We start from the raw sequence: 18,027 nt of genomic DNA, 5'->3' as shown, positions 1-18,027 counted from the left end.
GGAATCACAGCTAAAGTATTGTCACCATCAGAGTGGCCTGCTGGCATGTCTGTGGAGCATTTTCTTGACTGAACTGGATATAAGACCACCTAGCCCACTATGGATAGTGTCATTCTTGAGAAAATAGGTCTGGGCTATACAAGAAAGATAGTCAGAGGAAAGCAAGCCTGTAAGCAGTGCTTCTCTGTGGTCCTACTGTAGCTGCTGTCACCAGGTTTCTGCTCTGACTTGCCTCAAAGAAGGGTTGTGAAATAAACCCTTTCTCTCTACGTGCATTGGGGTAAGTGTATCATCATAACGACAGAACACCAACTCTAACACAACCCAAGTGGGCTAGGACACAAAGCACCTTGTGCAATGAAAGCTTAATTCAGCAGTTTAGTTCACACAGACCCTGCCTATTTTTTCAGAAGGGCTTGGTTGACCCGTAGGAGATGCTCTCTGAGCCCCTGGAACACTGTCCTATAATAGTCTTTGTGTGCCTGAGGCCCTGTGGTGAGACACCAGTTTTATCAGATTAGTTTTGCGGTTTATGATGAAAAATCTAGTTTTTCCTGGGGTGGGGGTGGGGGTGGAATCTGAGTGGGTGAGTACAGTCATACCAGGGTGACATGTCACTGTGAGTGTCTGAGATGAAAACACAGATTTCAGGTGCAGGTAATCTTCACTGCTTGACAATACTTTGTTTTAATCTAACCTGACATAGCCTGATTTTTTTTTTCTTCCCAACTATGTCCTTTATTTTATTTTGGCTTTGGGTTATAAATCTAAATCTCTCACATTTCCCTTGGCACTCCTGAGTTCTGTGTTTAAAAATCTTCATTCGGAAGCCATCAAGTGAGAGATCTCATCTTCTTTGACCTTGCCTGCTCCCTCCTTACTAACCTTTGCCTCTGCCCTCTCACCTGCTGAGGCATTGCGAATCCTTTTTAATTAACTTGCCTCTGACCTGTTCACGGGATTAGTCACCCCTGTAGCAAGTTCTATTGTCAACAGTTGAGTTAGTCGGGCTCAATTCAGGCATTGAGATGGGAGGCAGATTTTCAACAGGGTAAGCTCTAAGAACTGTACTGCTAAAATTCCAAGCTGTTTGTACCATATTTGGCCTCTCTGCCAGTCCATTGAAAGATTAAAAATAGAGCAGCAAGCGGAAGCTCCCAAGTGACCCAAAGCGAGAAAGGAAGCAAGCAAACAATGAACAGCACTTCCCTCTCTCAAACACACATCCTGGGTTTGTGCCATATAGAACACTTAGCAAACAACAAAAGTTAAATCAATGACAATAAAATATGGTTAACTGTTCAATTCATGACCCAGAAAATCCCAGCAGGTAAACTATCAACAACAACAAAAAATGTGGTTATGTGTCTTCACCTACTTAATCTTACTCTTTAGACCACACAACAGTCCTTCTACCCATCCAGGGGCAGGTATCTATGATGGGACATGCCCACGTAGAGATTCACTGATATGGGCAAGTTAATATTTCTGCCCATACTTGAGTCGTTTGACAGGTGAGACACTGTGCAGAACAGCTGACCCAAAATAATAGCACACAGATGTTGTACCAGAAGTTCAAGCCACCGGGGATAGACCACAGTTCTCATGTCCTGTCAATAATAATAATGAACAAAGGCCTAGGATAACAAGTAAGTCCCTCAGGCCTACATGACTTGCTATTCTCACAGGTGCTAGAGTATTACCTTGCATTTCTCTTATTAAAATCTCCTTTAACCTGTCCTCTTGTCTCTGTTTTTCTTCTTTGTTTGGGAAGTCTCTAGGAGAGAGGTCCCCAATCCTAGATCATTTAACCCCAAAACCTGGGTATTTCTTTACATCTCTGGTAACAAAATCAACACTTCAGAGGCATTCTAATGGACCCACCCTCTGCATATTTCACTTATTTCCAATCTAGGGCAATATTCTTATTCTCAAGATGTTTCCTTCCCTATCAAGAGACAACAAAACCAAATAAAACATTCTAAACTTCTATATGGATTATATAATAACATTTCAACATTTTTCTGTCAGAGAATGAGTATTTTATATCCCAAAGAAAATTCAGTATATTTTCTTCTAATATATTGCAATATATTTGGGTAAAATAATAATTGTGAGGAAATGAGGACATTTTTGTGTGTTTGTTTTTTTAGAAGGGCCAAAAAAATCTTTTTTTTTCCAGTTGCATTAGTTTTAGCTTTCTATAGAGTCTATAACAGATTATGACAAACTACTAAACTGAAAACAACATTTATTATCTGGACTTTGCACAGGTCAGAGGCCACAGTATTCAGACTGGTTTCTGTACCACAGGGTTCAGAAGGTCAAAGTCGGAGCTTTCACCAGCAGAGCTGAGGGACCCAGAGAACAATCAGCTTGAGGCTGAGTCCAGCTTCTCTTGGCAGAGTTATACCTTGCAGGGTAGATATGAGGTCCTTGAATTTTGCTAGCTGTTAATGAGGTGATAACCTGGCTCCCAGAGGTCTTTCCCTCCAGCTCTCATCTTATAGATGGGAAGCATTGATAGCTCAAGAACGATGTCTTGAGTATGCCATGTATTTATATTCTCCCTACTTCAACTCCTCTGCCCCACAAATTCTAACACTGACCAGAGAAATTCTTTCCTTTAAGGAATTGGGTGGTAACGTTACATTTACAAATAAAAGACAGGATCATCTATCTATCTATCTATCTATCTATCTATCTATCATCTATCTCCATCTATCTATCTATCGATCTATCTATCTATCTCCATCTATCTATCTATCTATCTATCTGTCTGTCTGTCTGTCTGTCTATCTATCTATCTATCGGAAAGTTAATAATCCTAATTACATTTGCAGTTCTTCTTTTTCTTTTGTCAGATAACATTTTCAAGGGGATTAAGGCTTGAATATGTTTGAGTAGCTGACATTCACTAATCGGTCCCTGTTTGAAAGTATAGTGTCTAGAGGCTTTTTCAGGCACACATCAATATATCCTTTTAACAATTGTCACAGGACTCTAATTGGTCATCTCAATCACTTTCTCTGGCTTACTTCCGTGTTTGTATCCTCTTCCACATACTGAGGAGAATAATCACTAAAGTTTTCAGTGAATCCCAGGTCAGTTAAGTAGACATTCTAAGTGTAAAATAAACATGGAAACTGTTCCGTTGGATGTGGAAACAGCCTATCAAGGGAAGCTGAAAGCATCCATTCCTACTAGGTGAGGAACAGCAGACCTAGATCCACGACTCTTTAAGAGAACCGGAGCTTAGAGCATATAGAAAGTGGTTCATGTCTATTTGGAACCAGACAACAAAGATATGATAATAAATATGATGTATCTTATTATTTGCCATTCATACAGTCTAGGAAGCAAGCAAGTGGTATCAACTCTTATATTGCTACAAAATGTTCAAATTTAAAAACACATATTCTTTCAAGTTTAATGTTTAGGCATGACCTTCATTACAGTTGAAACTTAAATGTCATTAAGGAAGGGTATGTGAGTGGATATATTGTGCCTATATATAACAGCAAATATAGCAATTAAACATTAAATACTTGCATTATCCATGTGACACAGGAAGTAGGGTAATTCTTCCAGACCTGGGAGAATAAGCAATTTTCAAAGGTGCCTCCTCTCATGTCTTTAATTTCCTTAGATTTTGACTTTCCTTAGGCTCATTCTTCTCAAGCTTCTCAGATGAGTAGCTCAGATCCAGGAATCACATGCACATAATAATGTCAAGAGAGAAGAAGCAATGGTAGAGAAATACTCACTTGTATGTTTCACAGAAGGCAAATATATATATATTCATACTAACCATATCACTTACAGGTAGTAAAAGTCACAAAACACATTGGATCAGAGACACAGAAAAGGATTATTTGCCTGTCAATAGCGGTTCTAAATTTTTTAGTGTAACGGATGTATTATCGTCTTTCTCTACAATGAAATGGCAAAGTCTCAGTTCTTAAATGTGAGGAATGAAATGGGTCAAAAAAGCCTTGGAATGAGACATGCACATTTCAGCAAAATTCAGTGAAATAAACCTTGCAAGACACCAAAGATAGCATTGCCTTCAATGGCCTGGTGAATAATTACCAGGAGGCCACAGGGAAAAGAAGCAACACATTAACATCAAGAGGTTTGTGAAAGCAGGAATGAATGAATAGGAAAATGTTGTGCATGTGTCTTGTGATAGAGAATAAATAGTCTATCTGCCTATCTGTCCATATGACTGTACTTTTCAGCATTGACAAATGCTTTAAAAATATAAAGCCATAAGCACCATAAGAAAAGAGATAGTAACTGTTTAGTAATTTCACTCATTACTTTAATAAAGAATTTAATACCGACCTGACATTTAGTAATTAAGATAATGAGGTGATAAGTTTAGATAGCTGACTGGACAAAAATAAGAAGCATCGCTATTTATACCTATTTCTAGCAAGGGATGTTTTAAACTATTGGCCTAACATACCATTGATGTAAGCATTTCTAAGTCTGCTGTTCTATGCCATAACCAATTATAGGTAGCTTTAGAATAAACCATAAAATTTATTTCTGTCGAAATAGCATCACTTTTAAGGTTGAATGCTCACCTGCAGCCCTTGCCTCATAAGGTTTCCTAAGGTGAAAGTCATTTCACTTATAATAAAAAAAAAATTACAATACCTTCACTGTCTTGCATGCCTCAGTAATTGTACAAGTCCATTATTTTCCACGTGTTATGCCTGGTGTATGTTCAGCAAAAAGTCAAAGTTAAAAACCATAAGCATAAGTTAAGTTTCAACCGAGACAATAAAATCAGTGAAATCCCAAGCATGTCTCTGCCTGTATCCTGCATCCATCTCAGCTCCCAAGTGCTACACTATAAATGAAAAGGAACACTTGAAGCTGTTCACTGATTCCCTCCTCCGCAGCCTTCCCAGCAGGATGAGTTATGGCCCAGCTGAAAGACTCTGAAGCTTGGTGTTTTGTACTATTCTTGTTTTGTTACACGTGATAGGTGGAGTCTGCACTAAATTACGGCTTGCTCTGAGTCTGAGGCCGCAAGGCTCTTACATAGATAAGTCCTTCTTTGCAAAGTGGAGGCTGTGCTGCTTTCTCAGGGGTAGTCACATCCTGCTAGACCACAGTGGAGGCCACCCTGCTGATTTTGCTGGGCACATTGCCGGCGTCCATTCCACTAATGCGCTTCTGGCTCCTTTCCTCGCTCACATGCTTAATGCCGGGAAATGACAGGTGCAATGTAGACAGGGCTGGCACCATGTCTGACTGTTCCAACGGCTGGGATTTTCTGTCTGACAGGATTTACCCAGTCGTGATGGATGGTGGCTGGAAAACAAGCGAGAAGTGAGAAGGTAAACCAACTGCTTTACACCATGGGCGTCTGTAAAATGCCCACCTATGAGACGATATGAGAGGCTCAGTATCTGACAAGAGTTGAGGGAATTAAGAGTAATTTGATTACAGGTGCTCAACTGGCATTCATTTTCCTCTTATTATCTGAGAGTCCTCCCTGGAGGGAGAGCACTAACCTTCGAGGGAGCCGATGAATGGCTCTATTAAAAGCTCTGGAGTTTGTTCATGGCTCTGTAGCATCTGACCATTTTATGAACCCAGTGGAATTGTAAATAGGAAACAGGAGAGAGGAAATGTCTTCCTCAAACACTGTACAGATGACTAGGTCTGTCTTCAGTGATTTGTAATCCAAAAAGAGACTGTGCATGGATAAAGTGAGGTGACCTCATAACTGTCCCCCCAGCCAGGGGCCTGCACCTGGAAGATTCCCCCAATTCAACAAACAGGCTTCTCAATTCAGTGTGATGCCAGACTATGGTGGTTTCTTACAAAAATAAATGAGATTGTTTTTAATAAAATGCAATTGGTTTTAAATAATTTGTTAATGATATTTTACATATCTGGTTTGTATTATATATATTTGTCTAATTTTATCTTAGTTAAAAAATAAATTCATAGATATTTTGCGGTATGTATTTTCAGGCACCATTTTGATAATGTCCACTATCATCTCTGAGTAACATTTGGGTGACTAATTCTTATCCATGTCCTTCAGTGAAATTATATGGCAATGACACAATTCAGGAGTAAGAAGATTTTTGCAAACATCACTCTGCCTGACGTTGATATTAGATACTTTTTGATTTCACAAAAGAGTCAGTGTTTTATTGGTGTTGTGGTTTAATAGTTCATTTCTGATATGTTTGAGAACAATATAACACTTATATGTTATCTTCAGAAATAATTCATCATGCAAAGTGGAAATGATCTTTTAAAAAAATTCAGTTGTTCTTTCTAGTAAGCTTTGAGCATGTGGGTTTAAAAAATCATCATAATCTTAATGTTCTCCTGCAAAACATGTAGAAGACAAAGGCTTCTCTTATATAAAAATTTACTAACTCTATACAAACTATAAACAGTCATGGACATGCATTATCTATGAAATTACTATACATATTTGCATTTCTTCACACCATCACTAAATACACTGAAAGATGGTGACTGTTTTAAATTTTCTACCTAAAGCAACTCAGTGATCTTATTTCCAGCAACCACTTCTGAAATTATCTTAGGACTTCTTTAGGATGTGTAACATTTTATTCTGGAAAAATGCAAAAGTTAAACATTTTTTTTAATGTTGCGGTCTGTGCCCAAATAATGAACTCATCTCTAAACTATACAATAATCCTTAGTCAGATTTAGAATAGGCCCCATATTCAGATGAATATGGAAAGGAACACTAATACCACCTTGGTTTTACTCTACTCTTGGCCATGATGAATTCTGAAAATATTCCCATCATTTATTAGAACAGAGAACTAATCAGGAACATTTTAGAGCTAACTGTTCATCATACTTGTATTGCATACACATGAGTATTTATGATGATTATGTGTACCTATGTGGTGTATGTGTATGTGCATGTTTGGGTGTGTGTACCTATATCACATGTCGGCACCTGTTTCTCAATTGTTCTCAACCTTGTATTTTGAGACAGGATCTCTCACTAAGACTGAAACTCACCAATGGGTTGGACTGTTTGGCCAACTACCTCTAGGGATATCTCAGTCACAGAGCTCTGGTGGTACAGACATACGTGACATTCTGCCTTATGTGAATGATGGAAATTCTAATTCAGTTCCTTTTTTCTTGAGCATCTCATAATTTATTAAAAGAACCATCTTTCTACCCTCAGTCCCATAGTCTTTAAGCTATAAATGTTAAAAGGTTTTGTGCTACACATAATGTTATTGCCAAGTGTAAACATTTACTATAGGCCAACAACAACTATATTTTTTCTTTTCTTTCATTTTATGTTCCTCTTTTGTTTTTATTCTCAATAACAGTCAACTGACATTTAAAGATTAGTGACCACGTACCTACCTACAGAAAAATAGGACTGCTTATTGTTATGCTGTTTCCTATCATAATAATACACAATATGCATTTTACAAGTAAGAAAGCAAAGCTGAAAAATCTTAGAAAATTTTTCTGGAGAGTCCCTTTATTTGACAACCATAAAGGCCTTTATCTTCAACATACAATGCATGCCACTCCACTCTTCATGGAAACAAATGAAATTGATAAGTTTTGACTGGTCTTTTGTTCAAAAAGAAAAGAAAGGAAAGGAAAGTCACACTAAGATCTTTATCTTTGTTAACTGGATACAAGTTTTCATTTATTAATGTAAATCTAAAACTTGCAAATTTTCAGTGCAAGGGGGACTGTTCACAAAACCTTCTTTAATAAGAGGTCTCAAACTCTTTGACCTCCCCACTTCTAGTCTACAGTCCAAAGATAGGGGAGAAAAAAATGGTAAATAGGACAGGGGGATGTGGAGATGTTTAGAAGTAGTTCTTTGGGGTGAATTTAATCTCCATTGTCAGGATACCAGCAGTCCAGTTCACCAAACATGAATCAGCAGTGGTGGCACAATCCAGCAGAAACATGCAGGCCTCCACCAATCCTCACGACCAGAACCAGGGGAAAGCCAGGAAATGTTCTCTGCCATGCCTCTTAACAAAGTGAAGATCGGGAAATAATTGAGACCAACAAAGCATTACATGGCTACCTATGTAAGCATTCTCAACCCTGTCTATTGGGTCCTACTTACACTTTCTCTAAATATCATGTATTCTCTCACAGGTCTTGCTTCAGCAAAACATCACATGAATCTGCTTCAGCTAAATATCACATGAGTTTACATCATATGACATAACCAGAAATTTCTACTTCAGGTAACAATCATGACTCAAGACTTCTACCCAAAGTTACAGATCCACTAGTCTACTTAACCTGCCTCAAATGGTTGGATAAGTGCCCTTTTGTTAATGTCAATATTCAAAGCTGACCCAGAATAGATTGTAAACACGCCAATAAAAAACTTTCCTGAAAACTTACTACCTGTTAACAGGAAAAATTCTTAAGATCCCAAATCTCTTTTAATTGGAGGATTTCTCAAAAATCACAGAGCTAGAACTAGAACAGAATCTGAATCTTGCATTTTTACATCAGGTGATGCATACCCTTGGTGCTCTCAAATACCCACTAGATTGGTCATTTCAAGGAATGAATTTTGACTTTGTTTTATATTTGGCCAGCATTTACAATACAAAGCACTCATGCAGATGTGAGCTGGTCTGATTTCAAAATCACACTGTTTCTGTATTCCCCTGACACTTCCATGACAATATGGTCTGGCTGCCATCATGGTTCCCATTTCAGCAATAAGTGACATATAGGAACATCAAGTAATTGATTCTTTTATCTCCTTCCAAAATGATGGCATAGGGTTTCAGGAGCATTCTGAAAAAAAAATGTTTCTACATGACTACACACTCTCAGAACCAGGAGGACAAGAATAAGGAACTGATACTGCGTGTCAACTAGATGCCAAGCCTCATCGTAGAACTTTGACAACCATTAAAAAAGTAACGAAGCAAGGCCGCCAGAAGTTATCCTAAAACTCATTGTAGATTAAAGAAAGCTGAGGTGTAGCAGCTTAGCAAGACTTTCTTTTCTCTGAAAAGTTAAGAAAATTTTCAAGGTTCGACCGCTGAGTTAAAGAAGTTCTGTTATGAAGAAGTCACTTAGATTGAAACAGACTACCAGTCATTGGCTTCACTTCTGTTTAACCTCCTACTCTCTACAATGCTTGGCCAGCTTAACAGTCATAGAATGAAGAACAAGATAAAAAGTTATGGAGCAGAACTGAAGAGAAGACTCCTTGGGGAAAAGTACACACCTTCAAGCCTCATGTTCATTCGCCAGAACTTACATAGAGATTGAGAGAAATGACTCTGCAGAGTTCTCCTCTGATTTCCACACATGCAACATGGCACACATGTGTCCCTCACACTTACTAGTAATAAATCTTAAAAACTGCAAAGAACTGAAAGAGCAGCAAAGTCATAAAACAACTAAGAATGAAAAAAAACATGGAAATGCAACTAAAATAGAATAAGAAACATTTATAGACTTTTAAAAAACACCACCATCAGAAAATCCACAATAAAATACTACATGTTATATAATTCAGAACATTGCACCAGCTTTAAGATAGTCTCTGGAAAATATTAGTTGTATAAAGCTTAAAAGTTTGGAAATTAAATTATCTATATTCCAATCCCTCATCCTGGAACACAGGGCAATTATTTGGAGAATCAGTGCTAGACTTCACACAGACACTCCAGAGTGCACACACTCTCGTGCATACATTCAGATACATCGTGCTTAATGTTACTTGTAACATCAAAATTTCAGGGTCAGTGAACAATTTTTCTCTAAGAAGGCTTACTGATATAAGATCCATTTTTCCTCACAAAGAACCAAAGAAAATGAATGGTTAATATTTGGGTAGAATATTTAGGAAAAATAATACCAGAAATAGTATAGATGGGGCAGAAAAATCCTGGAGAGTAAAAATGCGTATGAAGAGGGGAACAGAGTAGTTTCCACTAAGTACTCCATTTCTCCAGCTGGGATTTTCTTAAACCAATTTGACTGAAAAAAATGAATGGAGGGCCAGCATCCCCCAGGGATATTGACAACACATGGACCATTTCTTCTTAGCTGATCTTTACAAGTTTCACACCATGATGAGGAGTGTATGCACTTGCCTGGTTGTAGAGGCATACCCCAGGTTATAATAAACACACCAATAACCAGGCATTAGCAGCATGGGCCCATTTGAGAGTAACAACACTTTCACTCTACCTCCATTACACTATCTGTCATTCCAAAGCCATGCATGTCCATTTGACCACTGGCAAGCAAGCACTATACTGTTCCAGTTCCTGACATTAGACGCTATTCCCATTTACCCTGTGGAGTAATAAGACTCTGTGCATCCCTTAAAAATCAGTAAGTTCATTCTACAGTATTCCCATGCTGACCTGTTAGCACTTCCTAAGACTATAACCTCAGAGAGGTTAGTCTCTTATCCCCGTGGACATAGTTACATATTCAGGTTTATTGTGGGAGAAGAGGGCAAAGGTGGTGACAACGATGAAGGGAAATAAAAGGGTGGAGGTCAGGAAGGTCTTTCTGCCTTTTATTTAGGTTGTGATGTGGTGTGTGGGTCCCTGTCACCTATGGGTGACATCAATGGGATCAGAGGCAATCTGCCAAGCCGGTTCCTGATACTAACACCTACAATTACCTGCATATTGCCTCCACTGCACCTCATTAACCTGCCAGAATGATGGGCTCCATGCCTCTACTGCTCCACACATCTAGCCTAAATCTATCAATCATAGCAGAAGAAAATGCATAGAGAATACGCTACTAGAGTCAAATGGAACCACACATTCCATTTCATGGAGGGTGTGGACCATAAGACAGACATATCTGCAAAAGAAGGTCCTATACTGCAGAATCCATGCTTAAAAATAGATAAAGACAACAATGTCAACCCAAAGGCACAGAAACATGTAACTGTTGCCTCCAAAGGAACTCTAGACCTTCCTAGTAACACTCCAACCCCACACACTAGCATCCCAATAAAAAATAGAAGACAAACTTGTAAAAGATTCCAAAGGGATGTCTTTGAATAAATGGAACAAGATTAGAGGGTGGCTGAAGAGATGACTCAGTAGTTAAGAATACTGTCTGTGTTTCCAGAGGACCCAAGTTCAGTTCCTAACACTCATATCTAATGGTTCATGATCATCTGTAACCCCAGCTCCTATGTATCAAACTAGTCTCCATGGCCACCTGAACTGATGTGTGCATATCCATACACAAACATATACACATAATATAAAAAATAATAATGGCACATTTAAAAGACAAGGTGGAAAAGAATGTAGAGAGAAAATTCAGCAAAATTATTGTAACAAATCACAATCTAAATGAGACACTTAGAAGACTATTATAAAAATGAAAAGAAACTTTGGGTCCAAAGAACTCATTGAATGTAAAATATATAAAGAACCCTAATAACAGACTACAACAAGCAGAAGAAAGATTTTCTCATTTTGAATGCATGTTATTTTTTTTAATAAATTGCAGATTAAAAATAATAATAATGGAAAAAGAATGACATCAGGTCCCAAGACCTATGGGGTCACCCAATGAAGAAAGAGAAAAAAGCCTGGCTGAAAACTTACCATTATTGGGAAAGATACATGCTCTCAGATCTAGAAGTCTCAAAGGAGTAAATAGTTCCCATTTCTGGCCCATTATAACAAAACTGTCAAAGCCCAAGAAAAGAAAATTCTAACATAGCAAGAGAAAAATGGCAAATTATGTCCAAGAGAGCCTGTCTGGGTTAATGAAAGACTTTCCAACAGAAACTTCACAGACACAGGAGAGAGGGTGATGCTGTGTTTAAACTCCTAAAAGAATTAAATTTCCACCCAAGCACATTACACCAAGAACAGCCACTCTTCAGACATGAAGGAGAAACAAGGCATCTTTGAACTAAGCAGAAACAAGGAATTCATCATCAGACCAGATGCACAAAGAATGAGTAAAGTCACTTTGCCTTGAGAAGTAAAAGAAGATAAGATCAATCATAAAACACACAAAATATATAAAACCCAATTAAAGTGGGATTTTGCAAAAGACCAAGAGAAGAATCTGATACTTTAAAGAGAAGCAATAAGGAGAAACAAGTTCCACAAAAACAACAAGACAATAACATAGAAAGCAGCAGGTAAAGTCTTTTAAGGGAAATACACCCCTCAAAACAAATGTATTAATTTCTGTCATTAAAATATTTTGACTGACTTAATGGAAATTAATTGAGGACAGATTAATGAGGGCCATTGAGATGGCTCAGCAGGCAAAGTCCCTTGCTCCCAAGATCAAATTTGATCTCAAGGACCTACAGAGTAGAAGGAAAATAGTATACTCTTGCAAGTTGTACTCTGACCTTAATGCAGCATGCCACATACCCCTACACACAAATATATCTTATAAAATATTTATTTTAAAATGTATTTAAAAGTTACTTAAAAAAAGCAAAGATGTGTCAATTCTTCCTACTCTGTAACAATAAAACTTCTCATTGGTAAAAGCACATACAGAGGATACATGTTCTACTATGTTCATAGCAGCCCTATTTGTAATTGCCAGATGCTGGAAAGAACCCAGGTATCCCTCAACAGAAGAGTGGATGCAAAAAATGTGGTATATCTACACAATGGAGTACTATTCAGCCATTAGAAACAATGAATTCATGAAATTCTTAGGCAAATGGATGGAGCTAGAGAATATCATACTAAGTGAGGTAACCCAGACTCAAAAGGTGAATCATGGTATGCACTCACTAATAAGTGGATATTAACCTAGAAAACTGGAATACCCAAAACATAATCCACACATCAAATAAGGTACAAGAAGAAAGGAGGAGTGGCCCCTGGTTCTGGAAAGACTCAGTGAAACAGTATTCAGCAAAACCAGAACAGGGAAGTGGGAAGGGGTGGGTGGGAGGACAGGGGAAGAGAAGGGGACTTGCGGGACTTTCGGGGAGTGGGGGGGCTAGAAAAGGGGAAATCATTTAAAATGTAAATAAATTATATCGAATAAAAAAAAGACTAAAAAAAAAATAAATAAATAAATAAAAAACCAGAACGGGGAAGTGGGTAGGGGTGGGTGGGAGGACAGGGGGAGAGAAGGGGACTTATGGGACTTTTGGGGAGTGGGGGGCTAGAAAAGGGGAAATCATTTGAAATGTAAATAAAAAATATATCGAAAAAAAAAAGCACATACAGAATCAAAGGAGATGAAATAAAGACATGTAAGAATGCAAACCAAAAATGAATGGACAGAGCTGTGCTTATACCAGATAAAGCAGACTTTAAATCAAGCACTGCAAAACTGGGAAAAGACAGTGACTGAGTGATGACAAAGGGATAAACTCAAGGAAAAAAATTATAAAAAATACAAGCATTCAGTGACAGACACTGTATTACAAAGGAAACATTATAAGATCTAATAGTGCAGTCATAGTGGGACTTCAATACCCCACTGCTACCAGAGTGCAGAGAACCCAGACCAAAGAGAAAATCAGGAAGAAAACATCAAAGACAGTCTTTACAGTTCAGAGGAGCCTAGCATATCTACAGAGCCTTCCTCCCTATGGATGCTAAATATACATTTTTTCTCTGAGCACACAGAACATTTCCTAGGATGTATGCCATGTGTTAGACTACTACAGAACTTTTTCATGCTCTTAGCAAAGCATTAACACTAATTGTTTTCAAATGCTTTCTAACCACAGAAAAAGAGGAAATTCCCAAACTCATTCTATAAAGTCAGTATTACCATGCCTCCAAAATAAGATTCAAAATAACAACAACTGAATAAAACTACAAACATGCTTGACCACACAGACACAATACTTCTCAACAAATACTAGTGAACAGAACCCAATTGTACCTCTAAAGATCGCATGCCAACTTAAGTGGAATTTATCATAAGACTACAAGGATAATCAGAATTTATAAGTTAATAAACATATTTATACATATGCATGAGTATGCAGATATATGCATATATATTCTGACTAATGTATACACTCATATTAATCATGTACAGCATCAAGGACTTATCCCACACTTGAAGTATATAAATTCCCAAACCATAACATTTGAGTAATATTTGTCAGTGGGCTGTATACTGAAAGCCAATTTTTAAAAGTACATTTATAATCACTGAATTCATGTAACAAAGAGTGGTTTTTGGTATCATAAACACAGAATGTTGAAGTTCATCTTGGGTTTAGCCATCCCAAGCGAAGTACAGTCCTGTGCTCAAGGGATCCATGTATGCCGCAAATCCTGACCCGCTTATGTGGTACACTCATCTTAGTATTGTGAACACAATAAAAGTGGAAAGCAGTTATGGACCCTTCCCTCAGTTAAATGTTGACAGATATAAGCAAAACATAATTTACATAAACAAAGCAAATGTTAAAACAACAGTAAGAGAGAAAACTACAATGGCTACAGTCAAGAGAACACATGCAATAGTGTTGGCTTTCTCCTGAAGGACCAGATGATGAGTTAGTAAACCAGTAAAAGAATTATGTTACTGAGTTTAAAGAAGTCACTTAAGTGGGAAGATCCAGACATGCAAAGACTTGAGGTTATAAGTATACTGCAACTGACATAAAAAAATCTTCAGAATGATCCAACAACACCAGAATGTCAGTGACTTCACATACAAAAAACATTTCTCACTATGGTATATCTTCAATGCTAGAGGTCAGATTTTCTAGTTCTTTGTGAACCACTGTCTAAAGTTTGTTCATTAGCTTCAGAGTGATGGAAAACACTGGATGACTTGAAATTGAAAAGTGCAAAAGTCCAGTGACAAGGGACAAAAGTGCATATAAGATGGGAAATTGGGACGCAGTTGCTTCTGCAGCTAACAGACACTATTCATTGTTTCCTACGTAGCAGCTCACATGCCTGTTATTGATGCATGAGGATTGTGTTTTCTCTTATTCTTTCTATTATTTCAAATGTTATATGTGTTTGACTATGAGCACATACCACACACCCAATATCTTCTCTTAATTCTTACTGGCTCCTGATAAGCTCTTCTCCTTTCTAGTAAGCACCCCTCCTATTTCATAGATTTTCTTTGTTGGTTGGTGGTTCAGAATGGTCAGTTAGGGTTGGTTGTATGACTATGAATGCTGTTTACTTACTTGACCAAAAGTATTGATCAAGTAAAGACCAAGATTATAACACTAAGAACAGTCCTACCTCTTCCAATAACTCCTCTGGAGTGGAAACAGCCTCGTAACCTTTCTTTCATTCATGATGCAATGCTGACGGGCCCAGTATTGTGTAGGTCTTATGCGGGTGATCAGCCCTGCTGTAGTTAATGGGTGTAATAGTTATGTCATGTCCAGAAGACACAGCTTTGTAGCACTCTTCCTAGTTTCTGGCCTTTATAACCCTCCCCTTCTGTGGTGTTCTCTGAGCTTTGAATGGGGTGATAAGAGATGTTCCATTTATATTTGAGCACTCAGTAATCACTCAGTCTCATCAGTCTGATCCATTGTTAGTCTCAGAACTCACTGCAAAAAGAAAAGAAGCTTCCCTGAACAAGGCTGTAAGCAGCACTATAGGTAAAAACATAAATGTTTAGTAGGCAGTATGATGATGTGTCTGTTTAGCAAAACGTCAACAGGAGGTTAACCCAAAGTTCACATGGCTTCCCTAGCCATGGGCTTTTGACGAACTGTACAGTAGTCTGTAGTAGGCATGATAGTGTGGTCCTACAAACTGATCAGAAAGTCTTTGGTAGTCTCCATAACAGTCTCACCTCTATTGTACCAATGAGCACATTTTGCTTGACTGTTGGTTATTGCCACATGAAGAATCCACATCTGGGTAAGACCACTGATGCCTTTTCTCCCTTAGCAGCACACAGAGCACATTCCAGAACTATGAAAGCTAGCAGACATACAGGAAGCTGACAGATCACTTCCAGCTTAATTCTTTGAAGCACAGTATGCAGCCACAGAATTTTACCATCTTGTTCTGGTTGGCAATCAAAAGCAATGATAGTATCATGTATTGTGTGAGGGCCTCTGGGGTCCCACTTCTTATAGTTTTGAAAGCATTTTATTTTCTGTCATTATTATAGCTGTTCTGATAGGTAAAAGATATCATATATTGGAATGTTGATCTGTATTTCCCTGACTAATAATGATACTGTCCATTTTTTCATTTTCAGCTTCGTATTTTCTATAGTGAAATTCCTACATTATTATTTTTAAAGGAGGCCATCTGTTGTCTTATTAAGCTATAGGATCAATTATACAGTCTGGATATAAGTAATTCATCAAAAATTTGATGTACAAATAGCTGTCCACAGCTATATTTAAATTTCTTGTGTGTGCATGTAGATAGGTGAGTTGGTTGCAGTGAACTTTATTGATAGTATCCAGGAAAGTAGGGGTCCTTAGACCCCTCTAATTATTCTAGTAGTCTGAGATAGAAACTTTGAAGGAAATGTTCAGTATTTAGAGACTGAGTTGGGACAGGTACTTCTCAGCAGCCAAGGGCCTCTCTCTTGTGCTCATGTCCTTGCTGGGACAGGTGATCCAGGGATTCTTACTCCCTGGAGGCCATTCAGACTGGGAGTTTCATCACCCTGTTGCTATAGCAATATTCATTGTCATACCAGGACTGAGTTTTACAAAGCTATCATTCAGAATGATCCCAGCCTCAGCATCAAAGGTAGAAGGGTGGACATCACTGTGAAAGTCCTGGGAGACAACCTGATCACCATTTTAGCCCAGAATGCCCTTTAATGGGCCCTCTGATGCCTGCCTCACCAACTTCTTGATGTCAGCCTTCTGCAGGTAGCATGTCAGATCTAGGATGGAAACATTGGGGGTAGGTACATGGAATACCATACCAATGAGCTTCCCATTCAACTCTGAGGTGACCTTGCCAACAGCCTTGGCAGCACCAGTGGATGAGAGATGATGTTCTGCGCAGCCCCATGGCTTTCATGTCACAACTTTCCATAGGGTCTATTTATAGTCTGGGTAGCAATATGGTATGGACTGTGGTTATGAGTCCTTCTACAATGCCAAATTTTCATGGATGACCTTGGCCAGGGGGCTAATCAGTAGGTGATGTAGGAAGCATTGCTGACAGTCTTGAATGAGTAGCTGTCATACTTCTTGTGTTTCACACCCATCACCAACACAGGGGCATCAGCAGATGGAGCAGAGATGATAACTCTTTGGGCCCACCCTCAAGTTGTCCCTTGCCTTCTCCATGTTTGTGTAGACTCCAATAAACTCCATTGGAGTCTACACATATACTCCATAATATACTCAGCACCAGAATCACCCCATTTGATGTTGGTGAGATCTTGCTCCTGGAAGATGGGGATGGCCTTCCTGTTGATGGCTTGCCATCACTACTGAGATAGCTTCTCATTCTCAGCTTTGACCCTGCCATTGAACATGCCATGTGTTGAGTCATAGTGGAACTTGTAGACCATGTAGTTACAGTCAATGAAGGGGTCATTGATGACAACAATATCCACTTTCCTAATGAGCGGGCAGCCCTGGTAACCAAATGGTCATTATGACCAAATCTGTTCACTCCAATCTTCACCAGCATGTCTAAGGGGTGTCACTGGCACTGCATGAGAAGATGTGGTTGTCTCTGGAGCAGAGAGGAACAGAGAGCCTTAAATTATTTTATAGTCTTTGAAAATGCAAATGTTTCAAATTTTAATTTAATCCAATTTTTCAATTGTATCGCTCACTATTTATACTTGATATATATTATAAGGTGAATTATAAGGTGCTTGCAAGCATTCCTTAACTTTATTACTTACTCTAGAGGTTTTAACTAAGATTTCCTTTTTTGGTTTATATGTATATGTGTATGTGCTTGTATGAACTTTTGCACACTATATGGATGAAGGTACTTGTGGAGTCCATAGAGCACAAGATCTCCTGGAACTAGAATAAAGGGTGATTGTGACATATGATATATGTGCTGAAAACTGAACCTAGATCCTCTG

The 18,027-nt window shown here is 38.3% G+C and overlaps 1 pseudogene; it reads right to left on the bottom strand.

Moving 5' to 3' along the window:
- Positions 1 to 16,610: 16,610 nt before the first annotated feature.
- On the bottom strand, positions 16,611 to 17,618 carry LOC127663632 (glyceraldehyde-3-phosphate dehydrogenase-like; annotated as a pseudogene).
- Between the last annotated feature and the right edge of the window lie 409 nt (positions 17,619 to 18,027).

This window comes from Apodemus sylvaticus, chromosome 13, assembly GCF_947179515.1.
Source record: "Apodemus sylvaticus chromosome 13, mApoSyl1.1, whole genome shotgun sequence".
Lineage (NCBI taxonomy): Eukaryota > Metazoa > Chordata > Mammalia > Rodentia > Muridae > Apodemus > Apodemus sylvaticus.
Note: the sequence above shows the minus strand (reverse complement) of the source record. Positions and strands in the feature narration are given on the sequence as shown.